Below are 15,176 nucleotides of genomic sequence, written 5' to 3' on the forward strand. Positions count from 1 at the left end.
TTTGGTAAAATCAGTTGATCACTTGAAAAAATGGTCTCTCTGCAAAGTGCATAATTTGCTTACTTTTTATTTGAAGTTTGTCGTTTCACTTGTTCCACTGTTCAATCCAGTGAAAAGCAGATACCTGATCTCACTATCATAAAACAATTTTTGTACACAATTATCTCTCTTTAAGATTCTATCAAAGTTTTAATTACAAATCACAAACTAGGGAATCAAGCAATTTGTTTGTGCATAGCTGCTTCTGTCTGAACTGATTTGTGGACAACAAATGTCTTTGTTGACCTTGACACAAAATGTTTTGACTAAAATATAGTTAATTTTGTCAATTTTTGTTGTTATAGTGCATTCTTAACAATTATGAAAACTGACTTAGAGCTCTCCTAAATGTTTCAATGAACTTTAGTAAAGCTAAATATGTTTCTGTTTTACAGTTACTGGAATTGTTTACCTTGAGTTTTGTTTATTTAGTTTTTACGCTAGATTTTAAGTTTTTGCCGCTAGATATTTTTCTCTGTAGGTTTCTTAGAAACTGAGTAGTGAAGAATCTCATTGATAAAAGAATTAGAGAATTTTATGATTGTCTGCAGTTAATGGCTCATCAGTTTTTCGACTGACACTTTTTGAAAAAATGAAAGTAAACTTTTGGTTCCAAGGGTTTTTCTTGATATTTTTGTTGTCCTCCCCTTTAATCCCATTTATTATTGTTTCATGGTCAACTTTAGATTAAGTGTTCATAAGTCAACATTGAATGAATCTAAATAACACGTTCATTCAAAGGCTAAAAACAATTTAAATTTGAGGTCAGTTGTTTTTGTAATAAGAAATAGAATTTTAGAGTTTTTTCTGTAATTGTTTGTCAATTTTGGCGTTTTTTCTTGTTAAACTAGTTGCTTCACAAATTATTTTATTACTTATTTTTCTTACTGGCAGCACAAACTGGTATTCTGATTGACAACATTTGAAAATTTTGAATGTCTCCAACCGTTAGCGAATGCTTTCTCATTTTGGTTTCAAAAATAACTTTTCCTAGCCGCCCCATATACAAATCTATTTGACTGCGCTTTGTGTTTTAATTTTTATTTGAAAATTAATTTGAGGTTGTATTTGATTAGCACCAGATTTCGTCAAGGACAAGGGAGTTTAATTAGAATGTTTTTCCGCATATGCTTGTCTAAATGAATTGATAAACACTTCGCTGGAGCAACACCTTGACTTGTTCCAAAAAAATTTACTCCAATCGTGACATACCTCGTGTTTTTGTTGGTTGGGTAACATATATTCGAAGTTTTTTCGTTTCGCATTCTCAATTTAGATTTCAAAGTAAGTAAACAGATCTTTCTTTTACTTTGTTGCTAAATTTTGGGATCACCTGACAATTTTGTTTTTATAATCGAAAGATTGCAATATAATTGTTTTCATGTCTGTGGTTTCCTTTGTTTGAGTTTTCAACTTGGTGAAATAAAAAAGTTGATCTGACCAGTATGAGCCCCTTTTTGCTTTGACGCCTCAGAATCAATAAGAGTTAATTAACACAATTAGAACTACTCTATTCTATCCCAATTTCATTTAGCAGACAATTGAGACAATGTTTTGGATCAACGGGGTCGGAACATTTGTTGCCATTGCGCATAATTGAGCCTCCTAGTTGAATTTTTTCCGAAATAATTCAATAATTTTGTTATTTGATCTTAGTATCATCATTGAGCTCTTCTTTTGAGCAGAACGTAGCTCGCAGGTTAAGATATATCATGTGCAGGAAAATTTATTATTGATGTACTTTTATCATCTTTATCTGGAAGTTTCAAAAAATAAATTGTCGACAGTAATACGTTTGTTACTACTTTCTGGCAACTCAGACGCGAGATTTTTTTAATTAAATGAAATACCTGTCAAAATTTGCAAGAACATTGCAAAACTGCAAACAAAAAAACAATTTCTAAGACGATACCTATGCACCCAAGCTGTTAATTTATATCAGAAAAAGAGTAAACGCTCTTCAGTATGTTGCATAAGTTTAAACTCAACAGAAAAAGTTATGGCAAATTTAAGTTTCACCTCTCCAATGTTAAATTTAGTTCACAAAACCGAAGAAATAAGTCAATATATATATATATATATATATATATATATATATATATATATATATATATATATATATGTGTGTGTGTGTGTGTGTGTGTGTGTGTGTGTATGTATGTGTGTTTGTCAAACTAATTAATTTTTTAGAGTGACTTCCTACCAACAAATTGCTTGGTGTGCGCGACCTCTCTGCATCTATACCCTGGTTAGAAGAGCCAGGAGGAGCATCGTCAACAAAGGGGAAAAGAAGGTGGATGTATCTGTGTAGTGTGGACTGACGGTATTAAGTGCAGTCAAATAGCTACCTCTAGTGGATTTTTACACATGTAAGCCAGTTTTAGGTCTCTGCTCTGCTGATTTCACTGCAATTGAAAAAGTGATTTACGACATGCGGTGCTAATTCACATTTGGGACAGCGGTTATCAACATTGCTACAAATCTCACTCACTAAAGAGCTCTGCAGGTAGCAGTATCCTGTTCTCAGTAGTGCCAATCGAACACGCGATTAGTGGCTGCGTTTTTTCTTCCTGTGCTATTTTTGTTGGAGTTGTTCGCTGTCTTTATTCAGCTGAGTATGGACGTTGTGTCGGTGGCATCACTTTTGCAAATGTTGGTTTTCTTCGCAATTGTTTGTTGCCTTTTATTGTTTTTTTGTTGTTTTTCGCAATCGCTTTCAGGGTAGTATTTTTAGGTCGGTATAATGGGACAAAAACTGACTGTAGAGTTTGTTTTTTGATGGGCACGGGGGCTATGATAACTGCCAACCAGATACTGCAGCGCTAGCTTTGCTTTCAATGAAGCTTTCTTTTTTAACCTTATTGGTGGTTTCCCTCAATCCACATTAAGTTGTAGGCGTTTGAAGTCATTCAAGAAATGAGCATTACTTGAACTGTTGAACCTTGTTTGAATGTTTACGCTGTCGGAACATATCGGAACATAGTTGATCCTCTCTGACGCTCTGTTCACTTTCCACTGAAGGGTCAAATATCACACTACTTTTATTGAGGCATTGTGATGCCTTTGAGGTATTTTACGTTAGGTCTGAGTCAGCTGTTCTGACTTTTTTACAAAGAACTTTTTTACAAAGAACAAATCCGTCTGAGTTAATTTTTGTTTGAGTTTTCTATTCGAATGTTTTTTTTTCAATGCTGATTTTCTCCTGGGCTTTCAATGACGATTTTCATTTCAACATTATTGGTGTTATCTGTCAAGTTGTCGGCCGTTTGAGTTGTTTCAGTCAATTCTCCTGATGCTCTGTTAAAATTGTCCGAATTAGCTTGAATAAATTCAAAAAGATAAGACAACACGTTCGATAGAAAGATATCGAACGTGTTGTCTTATCACGTGTAATTTTTCAAGAATACAGGCGTCCCAAGTTGAGGTGCCATCCGGAAGTGACCTCTGATCATCCGATGTCCAACGCACACGGTGTGTTCCCAGACCATAATTACAGGGTCTGGGTTTTGGTTCCGGATGGGAATGGTCTGATCAGAGGTCACTTCCGGATGGGAGTGGTCTGATCAGAGGCCGCTTCCGGATGGGAATGGTCTGATCAGAGGCCGCTTCCGGATGGGAATGGTCTGATCAGCGGTCACTTCCGGATGGGAATGGTCTGATCAGAGGCCGCTTCCGGATGGAATAGTCTGATCAGAGGTCATCTGACGCGCACAATCGTCTGGACAATGGTCTGGGTTTCGTCTGGGCGCACATTAGTGTTTTGAGCGCACATTAGTCTTATCAGAGGTTACTTTGGTCTGGGATGGTCTGATCAGAAGTTACTTTCGTCTGGCACGGTCTGATCAGAGGTCACTTTTGGATGGCACCTGAACCTGGGGTTGTGTCCAATTCAGGTTTCGCAGTTTCAGATAGCTTTCTTCATTAATCAAAGTTCTCAGAGTATGAAGAGAAAATTCTCAATCGTGGTCCCCATGTTTCTGTCCGACAATGAGTTGGCCCCACAAGTTCTGAGATTGCTTTTTGGTGAGAAGGACAAAAAATGATAAATCTGTAGTCGTCCGATCACACCACCTAATTGTTTGAGTTGTAGAAAAAAGAAAAGTTGAAGAGTGTTACTGTTTTAGGTAGGAGCTTTTTCCCAATACTCGACGGACCAATGTTAGCCAAAATTCTATTGTACCTGCTTGATATTTTGCATTGCAACGTGTTACCTACATCTTCTTTTCCATTCCAACGGAACCTAATCCGTTGCGCAGCTGGAAATTAATCACCAAAAATACCTGATCAATATCTTCATGAATCTCACCGACTCTTCCAATCTCAACCTAAACTTTCTCCTCAGTAACGCATCCAACCTTATATATGTCGTCTTTGAGCAGCCGACTCTTTGATTATGTCGAATTATCGAGTTTTCCAGAGTTTTCCTCTTCTTTGCTTCGCTGTAACATTTGAGAAACTACAATAATTGGTTGCCGACGTTCATCAGCCGTGCGTCGGCCCTTATTTGCAACCAGTAAATTCCATACCACAAAACAACACTAGATTTTGGATAGAGTAAAGGTCTAAACTATATCAAGACTGTCAGAACACATATATTAGATGTTCCGGGAAAATTTTGTTGACATACGTTTGCTGAAATCTTCGCGACTAAAACTATTCACAGTTGTGACGAGAAACGCAAACCACTCCTAGCTAATCTATGTAATTCCATCAAGTTTGCTTGAAGCCCTCTTCACAAAACTTTAAACAAAACATGCGCAAGTTTTTTCTGGTGGTAACAACGTTTTTTATGTCAATGTCTTTGTTTAAGCGAATCTCTTAAAACTTTTTCATATGCAGAAAACCGGCGCTGTCAGGTGTTGTTGCATCACAAAAGACACGAAACTCAAACTCTGATGCAACAGTTGAAATTGAAACTACCGTTTGAAGCATTGTGACGCCTTTGAAATATTTTAGGTTATATCTAAGTCAGCTGTTCTGACTTTTTGACAATGAAATTTTCCTCCAAAATCAATCCCTCTGAATCAGTTTTTAAAACAACTTTAATTGCCTTATCTTATGCAGAGGACAATCGAAAAGATGGAAGATGGAAGACGCCGGATGGAGGCCGATTTTTGGAATGCTGAATGCTCACAGCAGAAAAACTTTTAAAGATTGTGTACTGTGTTATTATTGGCGTCTAACCAATATGCTGCTGTTGTCAGCCAGTCGTCAACTTGCAGATCAAATACAATTGGTCAAACTGATCTTCTGCATCGACCTCTGCTGATTTGTTATGGAAAAACAGTTTGAATTGTTATGGAAAAGCGGTTTGAAAAGCGGTTTGAATTGTTATGGAAAAGCGGAATTGTTATGGAAAAGCGGAATTGTTACAGAAAAGCGGAAAAAAAGTCGGAGGATACTTTTCCTTTCTTGACTGGCGTCATCCGGAATGTTTTCACATCTGTTAAGAGTTCAGATCCTTCTAAATTTTCCCAACGTCCTCTTTGTCTTTTGCGTTCATTTACTCCAGTCCGTACATCTTTCCAAGGGCCAAAAGAAGAGTTTGAAAACAGACAAGGATACTGAAAATTTTTTTGAGGAAGCTCGTATGCTGTGACCATGCAATCGTTTAACAGAAATACCGCTTGTAAGCCAACTTGTTTGCTAAGCCGTAAGAGATTAAACTTAAATTTGTTGTTGTGGAGTCGTTCAACAACTAATTATGAGAGTGGTATTAGCTTTCAGGAAACTAGAAAAACTGTAGTAACCTTTACTTTGCGTTATCTTAATCTGCCTGCCAATGATGATGAAATCTTTGATAAATGTTTAACGTCTCGTGTATAGACCCAGTTGTTGAAGTCGGCTAAAAAGATTTCTGGGTCTACTTTCTGCTAGCTGTTGCGAGTGTACCAAATCGACAAATATCTCTTTGGCGAAAAAAAGTCTTCCGGGAATTCGTCGTGTTGTAGAAATGAAAACATCTTCCATCTCTTAGAGATTGCAAACGGTCCCTAAATAATGAAACTCTCCTCAAAGTTGGACAATAGCAAGTTTTTACGCTTTCACCTACAATTACCAATCAACCGAATTTAAAGCAATCAAAGTTGGATACAAGTAGCGCTGAAATTTTGTTCTTTGATTCGGATTTTTCTATAATGAGGTCTACGTGAGCAGCCCAGTTGAAGTTTGTATCTGCTAACTGCAATTGTTCAGCTGTTTCCCAACTGTAGTTTTTGACGTGTTGGGATCTCAAGCAATTGCATTTAGTATTTTCAAAACGACGACGATGAATCAGCGACAGCAGGCTCTTTGTTTTCCATTTGAAATTTAAGCATGATTAGAGCACAACTAGATGAGATTTCATTTCCTTCCATATCGGAAACCAGAGTTTTTCTGTGTCCACTTTAACCAAAATCTTTTTAGCGCAGCACAAGTTTTGAGATTATTTCAGAGTTTGGATCCTGAAATTATCGTATAAATACAACTTCTCTTGTGACATTAACTGGTAAAATTAGTCTGATAAAAAGAGCTTCCTGCAAAAGATTTGTCTTCAGAAGTGGCGGAAGCAGTAAACACATGGTTGGCAGTCACTTGTTCTGCGCTGCCGCTTCAAGTACAAGCTTTTTTCAATTGAAGTTTTGGCTTGAAAAACTGCTTTGATGCATGACTTGTCTTAGCAACAAGGGTGATGATTTTGTCATTTTTAAAAGCATGAAAAGAGGTTGCAATTTTCAGATTGCTGTCGTGTCTATAAACAGTTGAAATAAAATCCTGTATCACTTTTTTTTCTGCTGTTTTTTTCCTTGAAAACTTAACTTTTATAGCTTCCATGTAATGACGGTGTTCATCTTCACTATCTTTATATCTGTGATACTTGGTTGTCAATTATTTTCGAGTTTGCGACTTTCATTTGTTAAGTTGCGGCTAAAAATTTTCTTGCATAAATGTTACTGATTGACAGTACTCTGGTTGGCGCAGCTAACTCCAACAGCTCGAACCGTTGCTCCTAGAAAGTATTCATTGCTGATATTTGCTGTCGTTCTATCCCTTTGACGAAAATTGGCTGATCTAAAGGCAATAGTTTTCTGCAATCAATTAAAAAATGAGTGTGTACTGATGCTCTGCTAGTTTTCCATGTTCCCAGGACAAAAACTTCTCTCATACACTGTGACAATAGTTATATTAGTTTTGCGCTTTAGGCAAAAACTAATATAACTATAAACTAGTTATATTTATAATAAAAACTAATATAACTTAGGCTCTGCCCGATGAGTGATGATTCAATGAATGTGAGCTCGCAGATCATTAGCTCCTAATGTTGCCAGGAATTTGCATAACCTCAGTTGCATTTTTTGTCGTCCGAGTCTATGATGGAAATTATATTCTGTGAAATTATTGTTTTGGAGGCTGACTTCAGGTGCCGCAGTCTAATACTGTCTGTCAACTGATTCTGCTCTTTTACGGAAATGAATTTTAGCAGGAGATCCAGTCGATATAGCTTTCAGAAAAATTGGGCAAGTCGAGCGAAAGCTTTTCTGATCAGCAGTTTTCCCAATATTGTGCTGTTATCTTTTTCGGTTTAACAATTCGGTGAAAAAAGAAAAGATTCTGGCACATGTTGTCGCGATCTTCCTCTGTATCAAAAAATTCAGACTGTGAGTTTCCGTCGTCCTAAAAAAAGCCAAAAGTTTTGATCATGCTCAGATAGGAATACAAGTTTTCATCTTCCACCTGTTGATCACCTGAATGATTAGTTTTAATAGAGTCGCCTTCAACGAGATGTACATCTTTGTTCATGATGCTTGTGTGTCATTGTGGAGATTTGTTGCAACAACTCTTTTCGCAGGAACCATGAAGATCTTGACGATGATTGATATTTGAAGTCATGATATTTATCTGCTGTTTTGTCGGAATGCTCGTGGTATTGGTTTTGGTGCGGTTTCAGCCGTTCTGCTGTTTTTGTCATTTTTATCGTAGCTGTAAACATAGCTTAAAATTGAAATATTGTTTCTATGGCCTTCAAATATCAAAAAACACACATTTTTGACTTGCAGTGTCTGATTTATCAAGCTGCGAAAGCCAATTTTTTGTCAATAAATTTTAAGGCCAATTTTAGCGGCGATCGGTGCACACTTGATTTCATGGTTTTCCATTAGGTGAATTTAACCAGGTCCTTTGTTTACGTTTTTCAATTTAATTAATGAATGTGATAAACATGTTAGGCCGATGCTCGTAACAATGGGGCGTGCTTTTGAAATTCTCCTTAAAGTTCTTTTTTTATTACAAATAATAACAAATACTTGGGAGAGCAAATTTATGGAGTGGTAAAAACGTTTTGACTGTTCTAAACATAAGTTAGTTTTGACCTTTGACGGTTGCGTTGCAGCGCATATTGTTCAGACCCCACTTGTGGGGAGGAGGAACTATATACTCAAATGGGTTTTTTTTTGTTCAGTCAAATTTGGCCGATCGATATACTAATCGTAGAGAAATGTGAGTGGTATCATAATAAAGCTCGTCCATCGTAGAATTAGAAACTGAAGAGACTTTTTTGGGATTTCGATTTTTTTGAGGAGATACCGAGGATTGGAGTTTTGTGTGAACACGGGATATTTGGCATGATTTTGTTCACTTTTAGTGTAACTTTTCATCAAATTAAGATCTTTTATATTAAAATTTTAATTCAAAATTACATTTCACTTCAAAAAATGAATAAATTTTGAGTTCCTAATAGACGAAAGGCGATAAAAACACTATTTCTGTTCTCATAGGGAAGCCAACTGTAAAAGAATCGAATTCTACTTAAGAGCTTTTTTTAAATAAAACTTTAAATTATTTTTGATTTCTTGGGTCCCCTAGAGACTAGTCACTTTTCATATCTAGATTCCGTTAGTGAAAAACCTGATTTACAGTCAAATGAAGCCCAATGAACAAAAAATTTGTCCTCAAGTAATCGCTCGTGTTTTTTGTGGCTTCGACTCTGAGTTTTCGTAATTTTAAATGAAATTTTGATTTTCTTTTTGACATTTTACTAAATTTTAGCAGTTTTGTGGCATAGTCCCGTTGACTAAAGGTACAATAAATTTCGTCAAGAGCAATAATTGAACCTATATAGAGCACTAGTGGAAGGCTAATGGCTGTTAAGTCTTTAAAAATGATTTTTAGAGAATTTTTTTTATTATTAATCGTTCATAAACTTATTTTCTTGAGTTTTAAGTCGGTCTCAGTAATTAAAGGACCCGCTTTTTTCTACTGCAACTGAAATTAATCCATTAGCGTTTTTATCTCTAATTATTTATTGTATGACTTCAGAGCCACAAGATTTCAAAAATTTTTAATTTTTTTTTGGGATTTTCTTATTATTGGTTCCTCTTGAAATTTCATCCCTTTATCCCGAGATTGATAACTCCCATTGGCTTAGAGAAGACATTCAGTGAATCATGGATAACTTCTTTAGAGTAAAACTTATGGTTCCAATGGCTTCGACACTTTCTTCTTTTACTTGTCTACTGAATTTTTTGTTTTTTTTACCTGCAATTGTTGTTGTTTCCATTGTCATAAGATTTAGTGTGATATCTTAGTGATTACCTATGCATGACAAATAATCATGTCTTCCAATTGAGAACTAGACTCCATTTTGGCGCATTTATTGACTTCCATTGAAAGCTTTTGAATTTAATTGCTGTTATAACTATAAAAATAACTTTTCGATTTTTTTTAAAACTAACATATCTTGAACCTATTTCCGTTTTTCGTGAACTTTAAGTCAGTCCCAGTAATGACTGGACCCTCTTGTTTTTTTCTTCAACCAAAATAATCTAGTTAGAGGTTGATCTTCTGACTATTGATGTTATGGCTTCGATGCACGAGTTTTCATATTTTTTTAATTTTTGGATTTTTTGTTGATATTGGTTCCTTTTGGAATCCTGACACATTATCCTAATACTGATTGTTGCATTGGCTGAGAGATGAAGCTCAATAGGTCATACGTGAAGTTTTCAGAGAAAAATTTATGGTTTAAATGGCTTCGACAGTTTCTTCTCGCAACTTTTCTACTTAATATTCGGATTTTGCCTATATTTTGTTGTTGTTTTCACAGTCAATGACTAATTGTAATGTCATATTGATAACCTATGAATGAAAAACATTCTTGTTGTCTCATCAGGGCATAACTTAGCTTATTTATTGGCTTCCGTTGAAAGCTGTTGAATTTAATGGCCTTGAAACTACGGGTTTTCTGAAAAATTTCGTTAATTAATATTTTTATTCATGTTTGTTGATTCATTGGAGTCAATTTGTTGACATGAAGAATCCCATTGCTGTTAAAAAAATAAATGAAAGTAGAATTTTGTTTAGGGAAATGTTCATTTTCTCATCTCTTTGACACTTTTCTTGTTCGATTTTCTTTCTATTTTGCTATTTTCGCTGCTTATTTTTATCCTTTAACTAGCCGTTGAATGCTGACCGGTCCCAAAAGCTTGTAATTGAGAATTGAATGAAAAATTCTACCGGAAACAGTCATTTTCGAGTCATCTCAAAGATTACAATATTTTACCTATTTTTGATTTTAAATGATTTTTCAAATTTTTCAGTTTTTGTCGTTCTTTTCGTAACTTATATTTTATTCTCATCATTGAGAGGTCCCATGCAATTCGTTTACTTTTTCAAAAATTATCATGTTTTCTGATATTATGACGTATCTGATGTTTTGTTTGGATAATATCCGTTCTCATAAAAGTTTTCGTGAGTGGTGTTTTTTCGTTTTTTTTTCTCATCCTTTAGCACAATCGCGTAATAACAGATCCCAGTGATTTCCAAATGTGGCATTATTGATTTTATGTATTCCTTCAGTATATTTTCAGCTGAATCGGCATAAAAAGAAATTGAAAGAAAAATACAAAAAAGTCAGATAATACCTAATGATTTTAATGGCTTCACTAATTTGTGTTTTCGCAATGTTTAATTTGTTCGTAATATTTTTGAGTTTTTCTGCATCTTTAATCCGTTTCTATAGCCTAATATAACCAGAAACAATTTTTTTTGGTTTCATGGTGACTTTTTAGCAAATTTATTGAGAGTTGTTTCATAAAAAGCTAATTGTTTTTAAGACTTTTGAAGTTATTTGATTTAAAAATTGCAGATTGACTTTTGAATTTCGCCTCATTATTTCTTCTTTTTGTCGACTTGTAGCCTTATCTCATTTAAAAAATCCCATCTGATGTGTTTTGTTAGGGAAAATTAAATTTGTGTAGTTAGGGTTTTTTTTCTCATTTTAATTTGACGTTACTATGTGCTTTTAAATTAAGATATTGAGTTCTTGGCATGAAATTTTTGTTTTTTTTTTGCTTTTTTTGTTGTTGCTGTTTGCTTTTTGCGTAGTCTTTTCAATGGCAGATCTCGTTTTATGAGGCATGGCATTATTCAATTTAATTATTGGTTTTTAACGATTTTTTCAATCACATACATGTATTTTTGATTACCTCTATGTCAAAAATAAAAGTCAAAAGACAGTTAAGTAAAAAAAGTAGATGAGCGCGGGTCGGAACATCATGTAAGAACGCACGTTAACGAGCCTGCTTGTTTTATATAAGTTAGAACTAGTATAAACGTTTTTCAGACTAAAATTCATTTTGCTTTAAAAGCATTAAGGTTCCCTAAAAATTCAGATAAAAACATCAAAATAGGTGTCAAGTTATTGTTATGCATAAAGTCACCATGAAAAGCTACTAATAGTTGAAGGTCTAATGGTAGTTGCTGAATTTTTGTTCTGTATTCATTTCATCAAAAAAAGTTTTCGACAACAAACTAAAAGGTGTTAACTCAATTCCCAATTATCACAGAAGTTTCCATTTCAATGAATCCATTACAAAGTTAAGGTTAAAGGCTCGTTTTTTTAAGTTATAGTTTTTGCACGCTTTTCTTATCTTAAAACAGGTAAAAAGGAACCAAAAATATTACAATTCTATTGAATAACATGCGTATTTGGCATTTAGTTTCTAGAATTAAATTTTCAGCGACGCTCAAGTAAATAGATTAGCGAAAAGACAGATTTTTATAAAAAAAATTTACAATTCCGTATGTTATATGTTTTCTCTTCAAAATAAACTCAAATATTATACTCAGTTTGCAAAAACAGTTTCGCTGGATAAAAAAATATCAAGTAGTGAGTTGAAAAATTCTGGCAAAATGGCTCAAATTATTCCTAATGCAAAAATAAAATTCCTTTGTATGCTCTGAAAATGCTTTTTTGATCAACAAAAGTATTATCCATATATAATGGATGATAGCAACTCTCCAGCTGATGTTTTTGATCTTACAAATTCTACATTGACTTTGATTGTTTTTTTTTGGAGAATGCTCTGTCTAGAAAACACAAGATATCATTCTAAAACCAATTTCTTCAGCTGAAATTTAACTTTTCAGATTTTTTCTAAATGCTAGCTCACTCGTTTTAAAAAAAGTTTTTTGATGTTTTGCTCAATAAATAGTAAGAAGTGTACAATCCAATTTAGCTGAAGTAGTTGGAAGTTTTTAATAAAACTTTCAAGAGACCGAGGGAATATTCAGTTATATTTCATATACGCTAAAAAATATATAAGCACATTTCTGTCTTCCTTGAAGAAGACAGAGAAAAAAATTAGGTATAGAAAAGTTCATGTTCTCAAAAAAAATGTGAAAAACTTTTTCTGCAGAAAAACTAATGTTTTGCCTTATGACCAAACATAATGCTTTCCTTATAATTCTCATGATTACTTTGTGACTCTAAAAATTTATGGATTGGCGTACTTCAGTTCAGGAGGATTGTATTTTATCGATTAGGAATAAAAATCAATAATTACATTTGGTCTCCCACAAAGAGAAATCATTTGATAAAACGGGCTAGTCAAAGTCAAACAGTAAATAAAATTTTTTCAAATTAATACCTTAGGAAGCGTTTTTTAAGAAAAAAAACAAATACCAAAAATCACGTATTTAACATTTAACGTATTTTTATGCTTAAGCACGCTTATAAACACGATTTTCAACAGCAAAAATGGCTTTTCAAACACTATATAAAATTTTTCAAAAAATTGTTCCTTTCAAGCTTCTTTTTTAAAAGTAAAATTAAAGTCCAAAAACCCTTCATTCGACCTCATTTTACGGAATTTAATTTTTTCCTTAAATCTAGCTCACAACAACTATTTCGAAACATCTTGTCCATTGAATAGCTTTTTTATCAACTACTCTGACACAAAATAAAAGAAAGGTAAAAACAATGTTCTAATAATAATTTACCACATTAAACAATCACCATAGTTTATAACGTATATATAGACTTATAACATGAAAACATTAACATTACGCCAGGTGTATCAAAAACTTAGTACATCGCCATTAAAAGCAATCAATCTACCGTTTTCATTCCTAATAGCAAATTCAATATATTCAATTCAATCTTTTGTAATATTTTATATAAAACTTTTGTTATATCTGGTACAATTACTATCATATAACAAAGTGGTTCAGTTATATTAAAGGTATTTAATATATCACTCTTTGTCACAATTTCTTTAATCCCATATAATTTTACAATGATTATTAATAGTATTAAACCCCTTCTTATCGACAAATTTACTTCTTGTAATTTTTAACGAAATGGTATATTTTTTTCTTAAGTGCTTGTAATGATGTTATTGATTTATCTTGATTAAAGCCCATTACACCATGTCTTATATGCATCTTTTTTTCTATGAATTTTGATAAGCTTGTATCATAACATTACCAATTCTTTCTTGTTTTATTTTTTCCAAAAATGCAGATACTTCAAATAAAAAACTATTCAGTAATAGATATATTACTAATCATTGGAGTTGAATTAGAGTCACTAATAGTAACTTACAGCATATATAAGTTTTTATTCTATTCAGCGATATTAAACACTGAAAGGTAAACAGATAATCTAATAAAAACTAACTTTGATGGGTTAAGTATAGGTTTAACAAAATGAAGTTTTCAGGTTGGTCTTGTCATTCTGAAGTTGAGTGCATATTCATCTTTACTCTGGTCAAAGCACCATGTATCTTTTTAAATTCCCACATTAAAAGGTTATCTGTCATTTGCAATTTAATCTAGCAGGTAATATAGCACAGATGAACACATTTAACACTAATACTAGTATCACTCTCAATAGAGAAGAGAATGATTTAAATATAAATGATTCTTATCTTGAGATTGAGTTAATTACATCAGATAATGATCGTTGTGTTTTTGGAAATGATGGCACTTATTAAAGTTATACTAGCACTATTTGCTTCAGGTAAATTTGAAAACAGTGGAAATAGAACTATTGAATATAGAGATCATTTTCATCCCTAACCTATTATTTTTATAACTTACTCTTTTCTACTGATGAAAAAATCGAAATAGATTTGCTAGAGCTCAAGCTGATAGCGATAGGCAACTAAAACGTGATCGTACTGCTTCTGATAGTGGGCATACGTATATGATGATTAAGATGAGTGATCTATTGGTTTTTTAAGGTTCAGGATTTAAAATAGTATTAAAAAGAAATAATAACGGTAGAGCATTGTATAGTTCTAATGCTAGTGCTGGTGCAGTAGCCAATGATTGTAATATAGAAAAAAAAGAGATTTATCGTGGTGTGTAACTTCAATAGATTCTAGTTTTGATAAAAGAATAATTGAACAAAAACTAGTAAAATAATAAATTAAAATTGACTGCAGCTTTTATGAAAGAGGAACTTTCATAGTAGTGTGGATAAGTCTATCAATTTTTTATTTTATCTGGGTTTGTATAGTTGTATGGGGAGTCTCAAGTAGATATATATATATATATATATATATATATATATATATATATATCATATATATATATATATATATATATATATATGTATATAATATATATATATATATATATATATATATATGTACATAATATATATATATATATATATATATATATATGTATATAATATATGTATATATATGTAAATATAATATATATATAGTATAGATAAAATGCTGCAGTAGCCAATGATTGTAATATAGAAATAAGAGATTTATCATGATGTGTACCTTCAATAGATTCTAGTATTGATAATAGAATATTTGAACAAAAAACTTGTAAAATAGGATATTAAAATTGACTGGAGG

The sequence above is a fragment of the Convolutriloba macropyga genome, chromosome 2 (genome assembly GCF_964194025.1).
Source record: "Convolutriloba macropyga chromosome 2, txConMacr16.3, whole genome shotgun sequence".
NCBI classification, from domain to species: domain Eukaryota; kingdom Metazoa; phylum Xenacoelomorpha; order Acoela; family Convolutidae; genus Convolutriloba; species Convolutriloba macropyga.